At 39.7% G+C, this 18,736-nt stretch overlaps 1 protein-coding gene across 7 annotated transcripts in view; it reads left to right on the forward strand.

Moving 5' to 3' along the window:
- Nucleotides 1-18,736, forward strand: part of TRIM26 (tripartite motif containing 26) — a 50,377-nt gene that overhangs the window by 17,472 nt on the left and 14,169 nt on the right. For 2 of the 7 annotated variants that reach the window (XM_020974174.2, XM_020974173.2), the window contains exon 1: nucleotides 8,381-8,531. The exons of the other annotated variants lie outside the window; for them this stretch is intronic. The gene's annotated coding sequence lies outside the window, so the exon portion shown is untranslated. Of the gene's footprint in view, nucleotides 1-8,380; nucleotides 8,532-18,736 lie in introns of those variants that run through there. 7 annotated transcript variants of the gene reach the window in all.

The raw sequence follows: 18,736 nt of genomic DNA on the forward strand, positions 1-18,736 counted from the left end.
TGAGAGTGTGCTTGTATCACTTCTTCTGACCTCTGTGTGAGTGCTTGTTTTGCGTGAGTCTCCTGTAAAATAATCTTTTAGGCAAATATATGTTTGGCATTAGAACAATGTGGCCAGCCCATTGGAGTTGCAGTCTCTGTAATAGGGTTTGAATGATTGGCAGTTCAGCTAAAGAAAGGGCCTCAGTATCTTGCCAGGTGATCTTCGAAATCTTCCTAAGACAATTCAAATGGAAGAGATTCGGTTTCCTGGCATGGTGCTGGTATACTGTCCAGGCTTCATAGGCATAGAACAATGAGGTCAGTACAACAGTTCTGTAGACCTTCAGTGTGGTAGGCAGCCTAATACCTCTTCTTTCATACATTTTCCTTTGGAGTCTCCCAAACATTGAGCTGGCTCTGGCAATTCATGAGTCAACCTCATCATCTGTAGGTACATACTTGGAAAGTATACTGCCAAGGTAAGTGAGCTTATCCACAGTATTCAAAATTTATCCATTTGTTGTAATGGTTCCACATAGAGATGATGAAGTGCTGGGTGGTGGAGAGTCTCTGTTTTCTTGGTGTTAATCGCCATGCCAAAATTAGAACAGGCAGCAGAGAACTGATCTGTACTGTGTTGTATCTCAGCCTCAGAGGCTACACTGAGTGCACAATCATCTGTGAATAAAACGTTGAGCATCAACACTCCCTTGACTTTAATCTTGCGTTGCAGCCTTTTCAAGTTAAGTAATTGACCATCAGTTTGGTCCCTGACCTTGATGTGGTTTTCCTCCTTGTTGCATCCCTGCAAACATCAGGGGCAGCTAGGTGGCTCAATGAATAGAGTTCAGAGCCTGGAGTCAGGAAGACTCCTTGAGTTCAAATCTGGCCTCGGACAATAGCTGTGTGACCCTGGGCAAGTCACTGAACCCTGTTTGCTTCAGTTTCCTCATTTGTAAAATGAGCTGGAGAAGGAAATGGCAAATCACTCCAGTATCTTTGCCAAGAATACCCCAAGTTGGGTCACGAAGAGTTGTATGTGACTGAAATGACTGAATGACAGCAAAATTCCAGTCCTAGGTCTGAATCAATACCCTTGACTCCATGCCAGGGAGAAACACACTCAAGACTACAGCCCCACACATTTTTGCCAAGGGGTTTTACTTTTTTGCTCTTGTCTAGCAACTTGCCATAAATTATCTGTTCTTCTCCTGCAAGACCAAAATAGATGCAGCTGCAGGTACTGTAAGCTATCATATCTGTATTTCTCCAGTCTGACCTTATTTGCTTCCTCAGGCTTTAGCTTCTTCTTTAGCCTCTTTAATAGACCATGCACTAACATACAAGGACAAAAGACTTCGTTTTGTTGCATTGAGTGGTATTAAAAAACAAACAAACAAACAAAAAAAGTAGGATTCATTTGGTGCACAGCTCTGTTGCCATCAGATTGTCTCCCCTGCATTTATAAGCTTTCCTGCTGTATGATTTTAAGATTTTCAGCTTTTAGGACTTACACACATGTGAAGGCTAGAACTCCAATAGGTTCTCTCTGTAGTCCTCAGGAGCTCTGAGGATCTTTATCCCAACTCCTGCTGATCAGTCCCAGAGCCTGGTCGTCTACATCTCTGCCTCGGGCTTCTAGGGGTACCTCTGAGGGATCAGGGGTGATTCTCTAACACAATAGACTTGAGCTCCCACTGGTCAATTTTTCCCCTGAAATTATCAGTTGGGAATCATTTAGTCCTATGTGAGCATTTAGAAAGAGGTATTTACTAAGATTGTACAATAAAAATAGCTGGTACAAAATATTCTCCCTGCCCCTGAAATCCATGACACACTCTACCCCTTGCACATACAAAGGCTAGGGAAAAGTGGATTCAGGTTTTGAGAGCACATGTGGCCAAGGAGTAACTCACATTCCCTGGTTGTTAGAAGTCCTTTTCTTCCATTCTTAGGATACTCAAGAAATTCTCTTTAGGTATGGTGTATTCTCTTTGCTGGGTTCCTTGTAGAGGCATGGATCCAATCTACTTTTGGAGGGACTGCTGCCAGCTGATTTAGGGATGTCTTTTGGGACACTGCTGGGAAGATGGGAGCTATTGCTATCTCTAAGTGCAGTGCTAGGGAACTGAATGAAAGATGGGAAGGTCCAACATCCTCCAGACACCTTGAAGCTGACAAGGTCCTTCTTGAGTCAAAGGGGAAAGGGAAGGAGATCTGGCCAAGGCCTCTCCCCACTCCAATTCATTCTCCTTTCAGCCATTAAAGTGATTTTCCTAAAATACAGATCTGATCACGTTCAGTCATTTTTCAGTCACGTCCAACTCTTTGTGATCCTATTTGAGTTTTCTTGGCAAAAATCTTGGAGTGGTTTGCCATTTCCTTCTCCAGCTCATTTTATAGATAAGGAAACCGAGGCAAACAGGGGCAAGTGACTTGCCCAGGGTCACACAGCTAGTAAGTGACTGAGGTCAGATTTGAACTCAAGAAGAGGAGTCTTCCTGACTTCAGGCCCAGCTGTCTCACTGTCTGTAGTCAAATCCTATCATGTGAGGACTATTTTCATTTTATGAAAGGGGATGAATTGAGGTGACTCTTCTACCTCCTCTACCCTTGGGGTTAAAATGTCTATCCATGGGGGTTGTCTTACCTTTGTTAGGAGAGGTCCAAATGATGTACTGTTAGGCCAATCAGAAGGAAGACACATCCAGGTTTAAAAGACCCATTAGATCTCATTTGGGGTCATTTGGTTAAAATGAGACACCTGTTTTGATAAACTGATAAAACTTGAAATTTTGAACCTCAGTCTACCTGTATTAATTTCTATTGCCACAGTTGTTTCAATCCAGCTCACACATACCAATTTATATCTTTTCTATATTATTTATGTTGACAGTGGATTTTAGGGAGAACATAATTTACTCCATTTTGTCTTATGTTTGCTATTATATTTCTTTCTCTTTCTGAAGCCTCTTTGACACTGTCCCCTTTGGTGCATCCTTTCCCCCTAACCACTTTAGTCTGTCTAATCCTAGGAGGGGCAACTTATTCCATGGAGGTAGGAACTTAGTAAATTCTTATTAACTAACTTAATAAAAGAGATATTGTTTTCTTTGGTCTAATGTAAAAGGCTATGGTAGAGGACATTTCTTGCTTTTTTTAAAAATTTAAGTGTTAAAAAGGAAAATTCTTTATTTGGGTTTTCACCCCAACTAAGGAGGCAAAACTCAGGAAAAAAGAGAATTACAAGGAGTTTACTAAAAAATATAACAAAGTAGCCATAGGTTGAGGTTCTGATCACTAGCAGTCAGCTAGGGATTCAAGATGGAGTCAGCTTTTATTGATAACTTTCATAATGAGATAAAAACAATTTGGACAGGTTCACATCAGCAAAAGGGGGTGGACTTTTCATCTCAGCTCCTCCCTAATTTCCAAATCATAAAGAAATGATGTTATTAATAAAGGGAATGGGCTTCTATGGGCTGGCTAACAGGTAGGGGATGTCCTGCTATGATATGTGCTGGATTGCAGGTAATACAAAAGCTGAAGATTAGGTGATGCCTCCCTCAAAATAGCCTCCCCCAATGCTGATTAACTCATATCTGGAAAACAAGCCAGACTGGAGACCAGAATGGGGATCTCTACATAAATTTCAATATAAGTATCTTAATGAGTAACTTTTCTTGCCTAGTACCTTACCAAGACTTACCCAGATGACTTATAGTTGTGGGACACAAATATATGTCACCTAATAATGATGTGTGTGTCACACTCTTGAGTGGATAAATAAACTGCAGTTTACCTGCCTGTATTCTGTGCTAGCTTATTTGTGCAGTTGCTACTAAGGACCTTGAAAATTTTCAGAACTGTTGCCTGAAAATTGTTTAGATAATTCGAATTTCAAATGATTCTTCCATAGGGGGTATCTGGTTCTTCTCCTGAGAAGCTTTTTAGCCTGGATTAGTGAAGCCTATGCCCTGAGAAGGACAGAGTATGTGAAATGAATATTTCTCTCTTGTATTTAATAACTAATTATTATATTAGGACCATGGTTTTTCCCCTTTTCTACTTCCTCATCCAGAAACCAACCAGTGTGGGAAATCTCTCTTAAAGATTTACTGAGGCCAAGATCGAATCAGAGAGTAAAAGAAATTCTAAGTCTGGACTAACGGATATATTCCTGCTCCTTGTGTTTGTTCTGACAGGTTTGAGAAAATGTTGATTCTCCCTTTAGTGGAGACAGGTGATATGGACATTGATGTTTCTTTGACCAGGATTTGGGTGACCTAAGTCACATACCCCAAGACCTTCATTTTGATAATAGCCCACCTCCCATTGTGTTAGTCAGAATTGATTGGCACCTCTCAAGAATACCTGCTCTTCGAAGGGCAAATAAACTGTGAGCCCATCACCATTAGGGGTCTTTGGTCTAAGAGAGGTAGCCAAATGACCATCTTTTTATTAATAACATGTTGGCCTTATTAATAAAATGATTAAATAACCCAGAAACTATGTCTCTGAAATTTTTTTTATTGTCACAAGAAGCCTATCAGCATCTTTAGCTGGTCCTGGTCCTGTTAAATTTTTATCGATTGTTTGTTTACCTATATCACCTTTATGTTTGACTATATGCCCCCTCTTTTCCTTACCTACAAGTAATTTCTTGTACAAAGAATAAAAAAGAGGGGGAAAAGCAGTTGAGCAAAACAAACCAAGAGATCACAGGGGACAGCATGGAAAGAGCATTGAGTCTGGAGTCATAGGCCCTGGGTTCATATCCTGCTTCTATTTACTGACTCTGACCTTGAGCAATAATAATAAACATTTATATAGTACTCTATAAAGTTTGCAAAGCACTTTACAAACATCTCATTTGATCCTCACAACAAATGTGGGAGGTAGGTAAGGAAACTGAGACAAAGGTTAAATGACATGCCCAGGGTCACACAGCTGGTAAATGTCTGAGGCTGAATTTGAACTCAGGTCTTCCGGATTCCAGGTCTAGTGCGCTATCTACTGTGCCATCTAACTGACTAGGTAAGTCAGTTAACCTCCTGGGTCTCGGTTTCCTTATCTGTAAAATGACTGGGTTGTATTAGATGACCTCTGAGGTCTCTTCTAGCTGTCTTGAGAAAATTTAATAAAGGTAGACTGAGGTATAGACTTCCAGCAAGATCAGATTATTAACTTCCAGCAAGATCAGGTTATTAACAGTGAAACTTACAGGGTCCAACTGGCAACTTCAGCAAAGCTAGTAACTTCAAAAGAGGGAGGGGACCTGCTTTATTGACACACAACAAAGAAGGTATGGTAGGTATGGAGAAAAGGTGATAAGTTGTAGGGTTGGGGCAGGAACATTATGACTGACTGTACTAAGAAAGGCAGGCTGGCATTCAGGTAAGGCTAATCAAGCCCTAACAATTATCTGCATCTTGTAGTCTTTGCTAGGGGATCACAACTTCTAGACTTGCTGTCTTCTTGGACAGGATTGGAAACTCCCCTAAATACACAAAGGTAGGTAAGCACAAAAGACATGGTAACACGTTAACTAAACTAACTTTAAGCTTACTCAGAGGGAAAGTTAAATGCCTGAGCTCAACTCAAGGACATGGAAAAGTGGCTTTAGGCAGATGCAGACTCAGTTATAAAAATCAATACAGCATAAAATCAATTACATTGTAGGACCAATATATACAGTAGAAACTAAAGGTAATATTAATTTTTAACTTTTCATAGTGCTGTGATCCTGTGGTTAAGTCTAACAATATATGTAATATTTCACAGCTATCATTCTCTTACTTTTACTAGAAAGGGAGGGAGGTGCATTTTCTCATCTGTTCTCTGGGGCCAAGTTTGGTCACTGTAATTAACTAGTATTCAGGTTTTTGTTGTTTGTTGTGTTTTTTTTTTAAATTTACGTTGGTGTAGTTATTATGTATATTGTTTTCCTGGTTTGCTTACTTTGCTCTGCATCTATTTGTGTCTCTTCCAGTGCTTTTGTGAATTTTTTTTAATAGACATTGCTTTTTATGGCACTACCTTCATCTACTACTATTTGTTTAGTCATTTCCCTACTGATGGACCTTAGATATTTTTTCTTCAGGGTCAGTAATGACAATGTGTCTTTAAATACTCCCTCTTTGATTAAAGGGGTTTTGACTCAATGCATTATCTCTTTATCTTCAGTTTTCAAATATTCTCCATAAATTTCATAGAGCTTTTAGAATAGAATCCTTTGTTCAGGTAACTAAATGAGAATAGGGTTTTTTCCCCCTTCATATTGTTTAGTAAATACTCTACATCTGCCAAAAATATCTGTATTATCACATACAGCATTCTCAATTTTGTTATTCCTTAAATCATGAGATTTTTTAAAACTGGAAGTCCTTTAGGTATGACGAAGGATATCTTATGAAAAAACACAAACATAGGGGCAGCTAGGTGGCACAGTGAATAGAGCACTGGCCCTGAAGTCAGGAGGACCTGAGTTCAAATGTGACCTTAGACCAAACACTTGATACTTACTAGCTGTGTGACCCTGGGCAAGTCACTTATCCCCAATTGCCTAAAAGAAAACAACAACAAAAACCCCCCCCACAAACATAGAGAAGCGATTTGGTCTGGGCACATGTGAAAAGGGTATACATTGGGGAACAAGAGTTGCTTGCCACAGATGAAGGGACACATATAGGGAGCACACATAGCTAGGACTAATGTGGGGAAGGGCAATTCACGACTCCAACACTGCAGTGCTTGCCAATGTCTTCTGCTGTTATTGTTCCACTCCTGCTGGGCCTCCTCTCTAGGCTGAGTGTATGATCTCTGCTGAATGTATATTTTCTGGCCAGATGCTCTGTCTTTGTTGAATGTTTCTCCACTGGACTTGGGGTTATTGCTGTCCACTGCTAGGTACTGATCCTTGGTGTGTGTAGTTGTTAAAGCTTCCAGCTTTTAGATTCAGCTGGACTACTTAACTGGGGTGCTAATAAGAAGAATGGGCTCGCTCCATGCAAAACTTTTTTTTAAGCAGAGGGATTTATTAGACATAAAACCCTGAAACCTTCCTACCTTTTTTTATTCTAGGAGTGGACAATGTGTTTACTTAGGAGCATTTGCTACAAAAGGCTTTTCATCTGCAGAAGATTTTTGCTTTAAGTACCTAGCTCTTCTTAGTACAGATCATGGTCTCACCCAATTAAATAACGCCTTTAGGGTTAGTTCTATTTTTTGAACTCCATTTCCTGGGGATCAGGGCTACAGTAGCTCCATCATAGACCTGGCTCTAGGTTAGGGGGATCATTCCTTAGTATTCCTGGTTAAAATCTGGTAGGCAGATTGCACCTAATTAACCTATACTCTAGCCCTCCCATCAGTTCCTTCAGTTTCTCATTTGCAAAACTTTCATTACTGCCTTAAGTGACCAACAAAACCTTTTGAGGTCTTTTCTCCTAGAGACCTGGCTTCAGATTTCCACTTTGATGCGTGCTGGATATGTGATTCTGAGGAAGTCATGCCATATCTCTGGCCCTCAGTTTTTTTCCTGGTAAAATTAGGGAACTAATACTGGGGAACAGAGCCCTTCAGAGCTGGAAGAGACCTTGAAGATTAAATGACAAAGTGGGCAGAGCTCTTGAGTCAGGAAGACTGGAGTTTAAATCCAGCCTCAGACATTACTAGCTGTATCACCCTGGGCAAGTCACTTAGCTTTTGTCTTCCTCAGTTTCCTCATCTGTAAAATGGAAACAACACCTGCCTCCCAGGGTTGTTGTGAAGATCAAATGAAATGATATTTGTAAAGTTCCTGGGACACAGTAAGCTCTGTAGCTATTATTATTAAAGTGCTGTGCACGGGTGCCGGGCACCTAGGTGGCACTTTGTAAATGTTAGTTATTACTGTTATTATCAAAGAGTTGTTTTGAGGAAAACATTTTGCAAGCGTTATATTAAGGCAAATTATTAACAGGAGCTGTTATGGACCTGTGGCCCTTCCCTTGTCCATCTGGGTTCAGATATCTGTGGGGGCCTGGCCACTCTCCTCTCTTTTACTTCCTGCTGAAGGAAAGAACTGAAAGCCAGCTCTAGGGTACTGAAGTGTGAATCAGAAGTTGTTTTCCCCCGAAGGTCCGTCCAAAGGGTCATGTTCTTCTAGAGACAAGCTGAAAAGTGGGAAGTCTTTTTAGCTTCAAAAACTGGCCTTAGGCAAACAGCAACCTCCTCCCACTCCAATACCCACTGGAGCCAATTTCAGTTTTCTTTTCCTGCCAAGGCTGTCTTCAGTTCCCTACCCAGTAACCGGTGACTTCAAAGAATTTGAAAATGTGATTGGAAGATGTTACCTGGATACAGCCAATCCTGGGATTGGCCTTGTTAAAAAAAAATAAATCTGCGCTCCCGGCTGGCTGGAGTGCGGCGTCCTGTGGGTGGGGACTCTCTATTGAGCTGTCTGTTCCTGGAAGATCGGAGCCACAGCTGGAGAGAGCTGGGGGGCCATACAGTCGTTTTTGCCCTCTCCCTCTCCCACATCTAGTTGCGGACTAGCGCTCGGGGCTGGTGAGTAGAGGCCATCAAGGTTAAAGCTTCAATAATTCCCTGCCCGTCTTCCCCAGCCCCCCACTCCCCCACCCCCATTCCCAGGATCCGGAGGGGCCAAATGCGGGCATCCGTGCGGGGGTTGGGGAGGGAGGTGAGGGGGTGGGCAGCCTGTATTACGTATGGATTCCTGATGATGGTTTAGAGCTCTGGCAGCTCTCTGGGTTTTTTCCAGCGCAATCTCCCTGTTCATTTAACCTTTCCTTTTCCAGGTGGTGATCTATCTATCCCCTTGTTGTCTATCTCCTTGCTTCTTCGGTCCATTGCTTAGAGGCATCACAGCATGGAGTTATAAAGGAGATTGTGGGAAGGTGGACCATCCAGGTCCTAAAACGCATTCATTTTTTTTTCCAAAATGACCTGGTTTAGCCGACCATAAAGAACCAGCAGGACTGCTGACCTTTGATGTAGGCGTAGCTCTAGGGGGTAGATGTGTTGTAATGGAAAAGAGGAGACCTGGGTTTGAGCCCTGGCTGTGCCACATATTCGTTTTGTCAGGTTATTTTACCTCATTGTGCTTCACGTAAACTGCGGATAATATCTGCCCTGCCTCCTGCTCTCACAGGTTTGTCCCAAAGAACAAAAATGAGGACTTTGTAAATGGTAAAATGCTATTAAATATGAAATATTTTATTATACGAATAACCATGGCATCCTTGATGTCAGTCATTCCATGAATATTCTCTATGCTTTTTCCCCATCCCCCTCTTAGAGGGTGGGTAAATTATTCTCTTTGGGGCTTCAGGGAACCAAAGGGATGGATGGTAAGCATTATTGTTTTTATAGCCCTGATTATGAGACACAATACTACTACGTCTGATTTATAAGGCATTTAAGGTTCATAAAGCATTGCGTTAAGGGATGTAACAACCTTATGCAGACCTGAAGAGGAGGAAGTTGAGGCAGTTAGAGATGTAATTGATTTGCCCAGTCAGATATTGAGGTTGTCCCTGATTTGGGCCTTGAGCTCAGGTCTTCTGACTCAGAGACTGATATTTTTTGTACTCCACATACTGTATGCACTGCTGAGGTAATGCCATGGATCTGAATTTATGTACTTTAAAAAGAGAGTTGAATTATCCACTCTTTTTTGCCCCTTTGTCCTTCCTTCCCCGCCCCCCTTCCTAACTGTTATTAATCCTTTGAATGTATAAAGTGCCTTTTAATTTTATAGCATTTTTCCCTATTAATTATTGTCATTTGATTCTTACAAAAATCCTATGAGTTGAACAAGATAGATACGATTCTTATTTTGTAGATATAGAAATTGAGGCCCAAAGAGGGTATATTTCTGTTGATCCTACAGAATGGGAGTGATAGAATCTGAATGAACACTAGGTTTTCTGCTGCCCAGCCTAAGGCCTTTTCATCACAAAACACATTGTCTGAATTTGATTTTGGGTGTGACTAAAACCCACATAAGGAAAAGAAAGAATGAAAAGAAGTTGGTTTTGGAAAGCAGAAAATTAACTTGGGTGGTATCCAGGTTAAACTAGGACTTGCTGATTTAGTTGCAACAGAGTGGTCAGACTTAATCTGCATGCCATGGGAAATTAAGCTGAGGCTGTCTAATCAGAGAAGAACCTTTGGTGCCTTCTGCTAGAATAGAGATAGAGGGTGCAATTTGAGGGAGGAGCCTAAGAAAAAGAAGATGGATGCGTAGAATTTGAAGCTGAAAGGGATCATACAAATAATTTAATTTAACCTAATTTTGCAGATGAGGAGATCTAAACAGATAGAATTTGTTTGAACCTTGATCTTCTAGCTCCAAATCCAACGTTCTCTGCACTGCATAGGCAGACAAAAGTGATTAGGTAGGAGGTAGCTGGGCTCAGCCGTGGGGGAAGGGAGGAGACAGGGGAGGAGAAAGGAGGAAAGGAGAGAAGGGGAAAGATGGGAGGGCAGCAGAGAGCAGTCTACAAATGGTGGTTCTGATTAGCTCCCTTCAGTGCTGGGAGAGAGTGGTTGAAATGTGTTTTTTCTCAGTAACTCAGATTCTAGGTAACATTTAATTTATTCACTCCATTTGTGAGGTTGTGCAAATGAAATTTAATGAAAGTTGATTGGACAACCAGTCTGAATCAGATTCTATAATCTGGGAAGTGAAAAGAGATCCCTTTTATTCTTCCTTAAGAAGGAAGAAGAGGTTAAAATTGTTTTCCTCATGATTTCTCGTGTTAATTAGACCAAGTGAGATTTGTTTCCACCCACTGATTCCAGGTCTAGGTGGCTTCAGCAGCACCCTTCTGTTCCTGATTTTTCTGAGCATCAATTTGCTCATCAGTAAAATGGAGAATTAATACTTATAATATGACTGGGCTCTTGCAGGGAGAGAAAAGCCCCAAAATGCTATGGAAATATGAGTTGTTAGTTATTTATATTGATAACTTGATAATATTTCCCAATCTGTTAACTAATTTTATCCTGATGACAAGCCTACAAAGTATATAGGATAGGGTTTTTTCTTTCTGTTTTACACATAAAAAAATGTGAGCCCAGAGAGCTTTAATATTTTGCCTAATGCTATGCAGCAAGTAAATATAGAAGTTGGACAAAAATACAAATTTCTAGGTTCCTAGTGAAGGAACAGTTTAGCTAAAAACACTATAATAATTTATTGTTGTTATAGAAATCTGGTGAGATGATAGATGTCTGGGAGTCCTTTCTTCAGGATTGATATTTATATATAATAAATTCCTAATTAATAAGATTAATAATTGTAATAAATATCTATATAAAGCTTTAAGGTTTGCAAAGTGCTTTACAAATTTTTTTATCCTCATAGAAACCCTGAGAGGTAGGTAATATTATTACCACCTTTTAACAGATGAGAAACCTGAGGCAAAAAGTGGTTGAGTGACTTACTCAGGTTCACACAGCTAAGTGAGTGAGGCTAGATTTGAATTCAGGTCCTCCTGACTCCAGATCCAGCATTCTATCCATTGTGCCAATTTAAATAACTCTCATTTTGCAGTACTTTAAGGTCAACAGAGCACTTTCTTCACAACTGCCCCTTGAAGAAGATAGTATAAATATTATTACCCCCAAGTTATAGGTGAGGAAAATGAGAGGTTGTACCCACAGTTGCATAGCTAAGTGTCAGAGGCAGAATTCAGAACCAGGCCTCTTGACACCCAAATTCAAGATGCTTTCCACTTTACTGCCCTGCTTTTGACTTTTCCTGATGAGAAACAGCTTTTTGACTTCTTTCAGATTTGTGATCATTAACCAGGTTGGGAAGAATGAAATGCTGAGAAGGGTGCAAGAAACATAACCACTAATGACTAATCATCATCTTCTTTCCACTGGGAATTTCTGTGAGTGAAGGCCCAGGGAGAATTAAAAATCACAGAATGGATGCTGGAGTTAGAAGGGACTGTAAAGATAGTCTGACTTAATTTTCTAGATGAGGAAAATTGAGGCCAAGAGGAGAAGTGACCTGCTTTAGGTTAATCCATTTGGCCAGAGTCTAGCTCTTCTTACTCCCTGTGGGGGAGAGGGGGAAATTGGATTCAATTAATATTTGTTAAGTGCCTACTGTATACAAGGTTTTGTGCTAGGCAGACCCTGGGGATTCAGACAGAAATGAAACAATTCCCAATCTCCAGGCGATTACATTCTATCTCTGGGATATAATATGTACACAGAAAAGTAAATACAAAGCCATTTTGATAGGGAGAGAACATTAACCCCTAATGAGATCAGGAAAGGATTCCCCCAGGCATGGAACCTAAGCTGATTCTTGAAGAATGCTGGGAATTCTAAAAAATTGAGGTGAGGAGTATACATTCTAGGGATTGAGGACAGCCAGTGCAAAGATACAAAGAAGATACCATCTTGAGTTTGGGGAACAACTTAGGACAGCTTGGCTGGAACGTAGTGTATGTGCAGGGAAATAACAAGAAATGAATATGTCAAGGTTGGCTGGAACCAGATGGTACACAGCTTTAAATGCCAGGTGAGAAGTTTGTTTTTTATACCAGAGGTAGTAGGGAGCTACTAAGAATTTTTGGATGGAGGGAGGGACATGATTAGATCTGTGTCTTAGGAACATTGATTTGGCAGCTATGTAAAGGGTGAATCGGAGAGGAGAACCCCTGGAAATAATGAGACCAATCAGGAGGTTGGGTAGTTCAGGTGAAAGATAATGAGAGCCTGAACCAGGGTAGTTGCCATGTGAGTGGAATAAAGGTGATTAAAATTGATAGATACTGGGGACAAAGAATTGACAGGATGTGGACAGTGAGGGAGAAGGAAAAGCCAATGTTGACTCCATGGCATGGAGTTATGGTAGGTCTTGTTAAGGAGGTCATGATAAGGACAAAGTCTAAGCTTAGGAGCATTGAGGCAAAGTGGAAAGGGGTGTCATAATCAGAAAGAGATTTCAAAGCTGACAAAAGTCATAGATTTCATGCTAGAAGAAACCTCAGAAGCCCCTGAATCCAGCCCGCCTCTCATTTTACAGATGAGGAAACTGAGGAACATAGGAGGTTATGTGTCCTGCCTAAGATCATATGGTTAATAAGTAGCTGAGGCCAGATTTGAACCTAGTCTTCCCGACTCCTAGTCCAATGTCCTATTAGAATGGCGTTTTGTCTCTTTGGTTCTGGATTATGGAGGTATCACAGTTATGTGTGATGATGATATCAGAAGATATGACCATTTTTATAGGTAGCTGAGGTGAAGTGGTGAATTGAGGAAGCTGATGAACAGGAAGCAAAGAGTATTGAAGAGGACTTTGGTGTATTTCACTGTATAATTGTTGGCTGCAGCATAATCACCACACCCTGTTTTTTCAGTCAGAAAATTGGTTTATAACATTTGGTTGTGTAATCATGGCATGGAATAATTCTGTTCATTACGCTGCTTAAAAGGTAAACAGAGCAGCAGTGCATTCACCAGTGGCATATAGATACACATTCTCAGTGCATTGTTAATGTTCAATTTTAACATATGTTCATGTGTATTCTGGGCATCCTAATCTTGCTCCAAAGACAGTTTAGTAAAAATGATTTTTAAGTAATATCAGCACAATTTTTAAGAAGCTTTACATAATGGTCACACCCCACTGTTTCACAAAAAAATTTGGCATAAAATCTGTGATGATTATACAGTGAAATATGGTGCTGAGTGCCCCAAGTATGAAGAAGATAATATGGAGAAAAACACTAGTTACTGAAGTCCTGACCAAGATGCCTACCTGGTTCTGCTAGCCTGACTTGCCTTGACATATTTGAAAGGTCTATATGGTGATGTAATGCTAACATTCTAATTGAGTGGGGGAGGGGAGGAGAGAAGAAACAAATCTCCCTTCATAGTTAGGAGTGGAGAAAAAAAGTAAACCAAACTGAAGACCAAGCACTATAAAGAATTGTTGTAGATCCCTTATACTGAGGTCAAAATGGGTACATGATTTAGATATAAAGGGTGATACCATAAGCAAATTTTTTTTCTTTTCCCTTTTTAAAATTAAAATAAAAAAAAAAAGAGTTCCTAACTGGGTTTTTGTGCCAGGGTGATACTCCTCCCCCTGCAGGGCTTGTATCACTTGGGTTCCTATACCAACTTTTATGTCCCAGGATTATTTCCATTGGTTAGTTGACGTTTAGAGTGTTGAATCTTCAGGCCCTCTTTGGCATCTCAGGACAGAGATCTAGGGACCTTGAAGCCCTTGTGTCCTGGTCTGGGGTGTCCTGATCAGAGTGCACCTACAGTGGTTGCTGCCATTCCTGCTGGCTCCCAAATTCTTCGCTGTGGTTTCCTGATCTCTGCCTGAGTCTTTCTCTTAGAAGCCCTCACTTCCTGCTGCTTTTGGATACTTGAAAACTTGAAAGCTAAACCTTTCTCTGGGTGGTCTCTGGTAAAGTGGGAAGGCTATTGGCAAGTTTGTCTGGGCTGATGCTTGCTTTGGTAGCAGCACCCTTTCCTTTTGCCAGTAGGCGTGTGTGTGTGTGTGTGTGTGTGTGTGTGTGTGTGTGTGTGTGTGTGTGTGTGTAGGGGGATAGTATTAGTGTGGAAGTAATAATTTACTGTACTTTCTTACTGATTTCTTTTTTTTCCCAAAATGTTTTATTAATTTATTTTGAATTGTCAACAATCACTTCCATAAGCTTTTGATGTTTAAATTTTTCTCCCCCTCCCTACCTCCCTCCCCAAGACGGCATGCAATCTAATATAGGCTATACATATATGTTCCTATTAAACATATTTTCACATTAGTGATGTTGTAAGTAAGAATTAGAACTAATAGGAGAAACCACCAGAAAGAGGAAACAAAACACAACAGAAGAGAAAAAAATAGCAAATAGTATGCTTTGATCTGCATTCAAACTTTATAGTTCTTCTTTGGATGTGGATAGCATTTTCCATCATGAGGCTTTGGAGATGTCTTAAATCCTTACTGATTTCTTAATCATTATTCAACCTGGTGTGGTTTTTAGGGTTTTACTGGAGTAGGTGTTGGGGACCTGATCTGCCTGTTGCCATTTGGACAGCCAGCCATTTTTGCAAGCTCAAACTGAGAATTTGTTTCCTAGTCTTTAGTATCTGTGGCCATAAGGAATCAGAGTTAAAAGAAAAATTCAGTTCTGACCTCAGACATTTATTAGCTGGGCAAGATAATGTCTGCTTCAGTTTTCTCATCTGTAAAATGGTGATAATAGCAGCTACCTTCCATGGTCGTTGTGAGGATAAAATGTGATATTTGTAAAGCAGTTTGCAAATGTTAAAGCTGTATAAATGCTGGTCATCATCATGATTGTTTTCATCAACACAAGGGTTGTTTTCTTTTAAAATTACTTCAGAGGCCATCCAGGAAGAAGCCTTGGTAGTCTGAGAGGTACTGCTATTCCTGGGGCTCTTGGGTTCTGGGTTGGACTGTTTATACTAGGTTCTGATGGGAGGTAGTTGTCAAGCTGGTAGTGATGGTTTGACCCACCTACTCAATCTTTCCTCCTGTCTCTCTCTTAGAATGCCTTCCTGCTTAGGCCTGTGATAATTTGATTATGGAAGGGAGAAAGAGGTATTTGGAAAGGAGGATTAAAATAGGGTGGGGATAATCTCTAGAGAAAGAGGAAAAGGGGAAAGAGAAGAAATATTTTAACAGGATTTGGTGGAAAGATAAATAAACACTGATTTTCGAATGTCAACAGGTAAAAATGTAAGAGAGTGGGGCAGCTAGGTGGCGCAGTGGATAGAGCACCGGCCCTGAAGTCAGGAGGACCTGAGTTCAAATTCGGCCTCAGACAAAACACTTGACACTTACTAGCTGTGTGACCCTGGGCAAGTCACTTAACCACAATTGCCTAAAAGCAAAAAAAAAAAGTAGGAAAGTGACAGTGGCTTAGAAAGCAAAATCCAGTCATTGTTGATAAGAATCACACTCAAAACCAAGATGCATATAGTTAAAATAAGGATTTTGAATATTATAAGGAGTAGCTGCAGGATTCTTAAAAACAAGAACAACAACGTTAGTCACAGCCAAGGCCAAAATAAAAATAGATATAGTTAAGTGAGTCAAGCAAGGGAATGTGCTTAAAGTCATCAAATAATAATGAAACTATCAGTATTAAATATTTGGCACAAAGTACTTAGTATAGCATCTAAGTGCTTAAAGGATAAGTTAATGGAAATACAGGAAGATCTAGATAGTTGATAATTGTTGGAGATGTCATTATTCCTCTTTCTGACTTAGTCAAATCTAACAGAAAGATGAACAGGAAAGAAGTTAAAGATCTAAGCAGAATATTGGGAAAAATAGAGACAATAGACCTTTGGCAATTACTGAATAGGAATCTTAAGGAAGATATATTTCTGCACTGTATAATACCTTTATAAGATTTGACCGCATGTTTGGGGAAAAAAAAGAAATCATTAATAAATTCAGAAAGGCAGAAGTGTTAAATATAACCCTTGAAGATTATAATGCTATAAATATTGTAATCAATAAGATAAATGTGAAAGATACACACATAGAGATGATGGTGCTAAATAATGAGATAAAATAATCCAAAAGAATGAATGAATGAATGAATGAATGAAATAAAGCGTTTAAACATTTTCGATGTGCAAATCACTGTGGTAAGTGCTGGAGATACACAGAGAAAATGAAATCAATTCCTTCTCTTTAAGGAGTTCACATTCTAATAGGAGAAATAACACATGGGACATTTTACTTCCAAGTCAGATAGAAAAGTCCCGTGGTCCTTAGGGTGTAGTGGCAAAGCAGTTAATGCCATTGCTTTAATGTTATTATGTAATGTCACTGTTCCCAGAGTTTTTGGGTTCAGGGTCCTAGGCTTTCCCCATCAGAGTCTGAGGGGAGATAATGGTCAAGATGATGGGGTGAGGGTTTGACTCCTGTCTCACCCTCAAGATGCCTACCTGGTTCTGCTAGCCTGACTTCCCTGCCATGTTTAAATAGTTCAGGATTGTTTCAGTTGTATACCATATCATTTTCTTAAAATTTTAGCTTTTTTCTCTGACAAGTCAAAGTGTGCACCAACAGCTGATTTAGGGGTACCTCCCACATTATTAATGAGGAGTTAGTCATTAGGTAACTTGATAGGTAAATAACCAGACAGTTCATGCTTTTTATAGTTATTTTGAATGCATTTTCTCTTTTTCTGTGTGTGTGTTTGACAGAATGCACAAATCTACTTAAAGGGAAAGAAATGGTGTTTAACTTGTGATTCTGTGGATACAATAAACTTCCCATGGGAGGATGCCTCCTTTACCTATGCACTTTGGCATCTTCTCAGTAATTTGTAGTCTTGGGTACTTGCTGAGAAGGTGCCAAGTGATTTTTCCAGAGTCATATAGCCAGTTTATGTCAGAGGCAGCGCTTGAACCCAGGTCTTCCTGGCTTCAAGGTGAGTTCTATCCATTACATCATGCTGCTAAAATCCATTCAGAATTACTACAAAATGCCTGAAATGTTTGGGTGCTAATGTTTGGGTACCAGTACCATAGGACTTTTTATAAATACAAGTACAAAATACTCTTTAAACAAATAAAGGAAGACTTAAACATTGGAGAAATGTGGGTTGGTCATAATTGTGTCCTACTAATATAATATAAATATAATATAATATAAAATGATGATACTGCCTAAATGAACTTATATCAATCTGACCACTGAGAGATTGGATTAGCTTTGTAAACGTAGACAAAATAACAAGATCACTTATAGGAACAAAAAGCTTAGAACTCAAGAGAAATTATGAAAATAAGAATGCCTGGGGCATAGCACTACCAAATCTCATTTTGGGTGTCCCAAAAGCCTTGGTGCAGTTTTAAGATTTAATAGACTTGGAACACCCTGTATTGTGAGATAATAATAAAAATTAAACTATGTAATGCTAATTAGAAAAATAGATCAGTGGAACAGACTAGATAAACAAGACCGGAAGCAAACATAGTATTTGATAAATCCAGGAACATCTTGGGGCCAGTGAGGGATTAAATGACTTGCATATGGTTAGAATGAATCAAGGTTTTGTCATGGTAGAAATCCGTGATAATGAGAAATTGAGGCATCAAAGTTCCAAGCACGATCAATTCATTAGCAAAGCTAGCATTTCCAATAAATGGGGTCTAAGACTTCTTAGTAGCCAAGGAAACTGGAGAGTTTATAGGGCTTTCTTATAGTCTGTAAAGAGGAGCTAAAGCAAATTACAAAACTTGAGTAACATGAGTGTTTATTGATTTCTGATTGGTCAGTGCAGAGTTTGTTAATTGTATCAGTTTACCACAAGGTAGACTTAACAGACTTTAGGTGCCTTGAGTAAGGACAAAAGTAAGGAAATCTGTGGTTCTGGGGATGGGGAATTAGAATCCCTTTGATTGGATAGGCATTACAGAATTTTATTGATTAATAGGCTGTTGACTACATCGGCATTATGTGGAAAGTTTATAACTTTTTTTGAGTCAAAATGAGGAATTAACTCACAGTAAAAGAAGAACTTTAACTCATACAGAAAGAAGACAAAGTCTTATAAAACTATGAGCTTAGGTTCATGAGAACAAGGAAGTTAAGCTCTAACAACTTGACTAATACAAGCTAGTTTGATTAAGTTTAATAAATCATAGCAGGCCTTATCAAGAAATCAGTCTGATTCCATTGATTAAGCATAATTCTAGTTTTGTATTTCTCAGTTTTTCAAACT

Source organism: Phascolarctos cinereus, unplaced genomic scaffold, assembly GCF_003287225.1.
Source record: "Phascolarctos cinereus isolate Bilbo 61053 unplaced genomic scaffold, phaCin_HiC Scaffold_5;HRSCAF=322, whole genome shotgun sequence".
NCBI classification, from domain to species: domain Eukaryota; kingdom Metazoa; phylum Chordata; class Mammalia; order Diprotodontia; family Phascolarctidae; genus Phascolarctos; species Phascolarctos cinereus.